At 38.2% G+C, this 3019-nt stretch overlaps 1 protein-coding gene across 1 annotated transcript in view; it reads left to right on the top strand.

Moving 5' to 3' along the window:
- Window positions 1–2811: 2811 nt before the first annotated feature.
- The window catches only part of LOC107727764 (transcription factor SOX-4-like), a 6276-nt gene continuing 6068 nt past the window's right edge, over window positions 2812–3019 (top strand). Inside the window, exon 1 of the mRNA XM_016537750.1 lies at window positions 2812–3005. The gene's annotated coding sequence lies outside the window, so the exon portion shown is untranslated. The remainder of the gene's footprint in view (window positions 3006–3019) is intronic.

Raw genomic sequence — 3019 nt, 5'->3', positions numbered from 1 at the left:
TGGTGAACCTTCTTTCAAAAATACTGAAAGATCTTACTGACCCCAAACTTCTAAACTGTAGTATATATTTGTGTGGAATTAAGTTTGACCATTACTTTTTACATTAAATATCATTTGAAAACAATGACAACAATAAACTAATGATATCATTAGTGTAGTTTAGTACAAAACTGCAAAGTTCTTTAAGAAATACACATACGAGAGAAAAGCATTTTATTTCCGCGTTACCATTTTACATGTCACCTGTCACAGCGGCTGATAGATTGGGCAAAATTACCTGCCCGAAAACAAAGAATGTAAAAGAGTGTTATAAGGTGGTCCAGCATATGTCGTCCATGTTCATTCAGCACTGCGTTGGCATCACTGCTCCCTCTTACTCCGAAACTGGAGCAGCACTGAGATCAGGCTCCTCCCTCTGCCCACTAATCCCTGAAAGATGATCTATCTGTGTCCCGCTCTAACACTCGCTTGCTCGGGATGGGTGCAGAAGAGGAGGAGGCCCTGTCCTTATCAGCCAGACAGACACCCATCCCGCTCAGGGGGCCCAATCCTCCCTTTTCTGCCTGTTCTGTAATTAGATGATGTGTCTAGGTCTGGCCAGGGATTTGGCCAGGGCCTGAACTAGGTCGGTGGGTGATAGTGTTGTTGTCTTTTTTTTTGTTTAACACCCCCGCCCCTGCTCTATAGTGTCAGGCTAATGCCAGTTTTATTTGTCAAACGAATATGTCTGACACACCATGACGTGGCCCAGATCATTACATTAAGTGCTGGAGGACATATTGACACTGTTAAGAGGCTTCAATAGACTGATGTTCACTATGAACTTGACACAATAGGCCGTGCAAAAATATCTGTAATTGGATTAGATTTTTTTGCTGATTCAGAGAACGAGAAAACCTGGCCCGCACACCTATACTACAGTAGAATTACATGAGTGGACTGATGCATGACTATAAGGGAATATATAATTTGGCAGACAAGATTTTGGACAGTTGCCCATTATATGGAAATACCCGGAGAAATGCAAGCTTGCACTTCAGCCCTCGGGTTCTGCAACCACCCTTCATTGATTACTAAATGTGTATTACCATTATTGGCACTTTAGTGACAGTCTGCTTTAATTAACTGTTTTGGGGCATTTCAGCGTGTATCGATGCAATGGCGTATTGATGCAGTGACACTGACCATATGGATCAGCTGACATATTTCACTGAAGCATTAGTGGCTGTATCTATTCAGATGATGATAGCTCATTCTAATCGCCAGTTTCGTCAAGATGTAATGATGTCGTTGCAGATGCTATCAGATCTTCTCGTTTAATGTTTAAAGTGTGAAGGCACGCTTATTAGATGTTCTGTATTCCCCATGCTCCTTCATTAAAATTTACATTACAGAAGAAATTGATATGTGAAGGCACTAGAAAAAGATAGTGCCCACTGCGTCAATGTCCAAGATTAAGAAAAATATAGATTGCAGCTAATTTATCTCTTTGTCCATATCCGTTCAGCCACCAATCCACCACAAGCATCTAATCCATGATGTTTTAGTGATGATACTGTACATGTTTATTTTCATGTAATATAAAAGGGCAGCTTCGTAAAATATTTGAGTTGCATGTCCTGCAGTGAAACATTCTATATTCTATTGTAACATTTATATTTACATTTATTCATTTGGCAGACGCTTTTATCCAAAGCGACTTACAGTTGAGGAAAACAACAAGCGATTCTTCACAAGACGGCAATAAACATGAGAAGTGTCCCATTATACAAGTTTTCAGTCAACGTTCAAAACAATAAAAGCTAGGACAGAAAGATATTAAGGGAAAATAAGAGCATAGATTTTTTTTTTTTTTTAGGATGCATTTAGATGCTCACGGAAGAAATTAGTTTTCAGTTGTTTCTTGAGAAACAAGATTGTTACAACTAGACATGCAATGATATTACAATTCTTAAGCAAATAATAATTTGTATATTATAGGTAATAACCAATAAATGGCCAGTATTAAAATTATCTACGATAATGTCTAAATAAATGAAAATAAACACAAAAAAAACTAAAGTCAATGGTTTTCAAAGAGTATAATGAAGAGTATAAAATTGGATATTTATTTTGTGATTTGCTATTTAACAGTGTAAAAAAAATCTCCATATAAATTAGGGAAATAAGCACGCATAAATTAAAAATACAAGATTGGCTGCTACACAGCATATTTAAATCACAAAAAAGTTACTTTTCTTTTTCTTTCTTATTTTTTGGCAAATTATTATTATTATATAAAAATAGCCCAAAATAAAATGGAAAAAAGAGGTGAAAAAGAATTTAAAATACACACTTTTACTTACACACATTCATAAACATTTAACAAAAAATCTTCATACTGATTAAAAAAAACACTACGTCAAATACCTAAAAATATACATTGAATACATGCTTGCAAGTGTGCTAGTTTCAGTTTTGGAAATGGAGAATTACATCACACAAACTCATGAATACATGTTTCAACATGTGCCAGACTGCCTTGAAGGTCTTGTCCCAATTTAAGTTTTTGCTTGTAGCATTTAACACCTCCTCAGTTAGCATCTCTCTTTCTCTTTCCATCCGCTGCACTGTAGCTGTGCCTCACTGCATGGAAACTTTCACCCCCCCCCATCCTTGGCACTAACACACCCACACGCACACAAACACACACACACCACGACTGAGAGCGGTGGGTGGAAGGGGAGGAGACTGTGTCTGGTAAGGTTGAGCTGTTTACAGTGTGGGTTTATAAAACAGCAGACGAGGGGGGGCGTCCCTACAAAGAGGGAGCAGGGAGGAGAAACAGCAGACGAGGATAGGGAGAGTGACTGAGAAGATAGAGAGCATCTGAGAGAGAGAGTTCGCATGCAGGACAGAGTGATTAAACAGCAGGCAGACATTGGACAGCCTTTTTTTTTTTACTTCCACCACAACTGCTACAGCGGAGGAGATGCTTATGTGAGGAGAACAAGTGATTGTGCATAGTAAGCAAGAAGCT

This window comes from Sinocyclocheilus rhinocerous, unplaced genomic scaffold (assembly GCF_001515625.1).
Source record: "Sinocyclocheilus rhinocerous isolate Xijiao unplaced genomic scaffold, SAMN03320098_v1.1 scaffold576, whole genome shotgun sequence".
Classification (NCBI taxonomy): domain Eukaryota; kingdom Metazoa; phylum Chordata; class Actinopteri; order Cypriniformes; family Cyprinidae; genus Sinocyclocheilus; species Sinocyclocheilus rhinocerous.
Note: the sequence above shows the minus strand (reverse complement) of the source record. Positions and strands in the feature narration are given on the sequence as shown.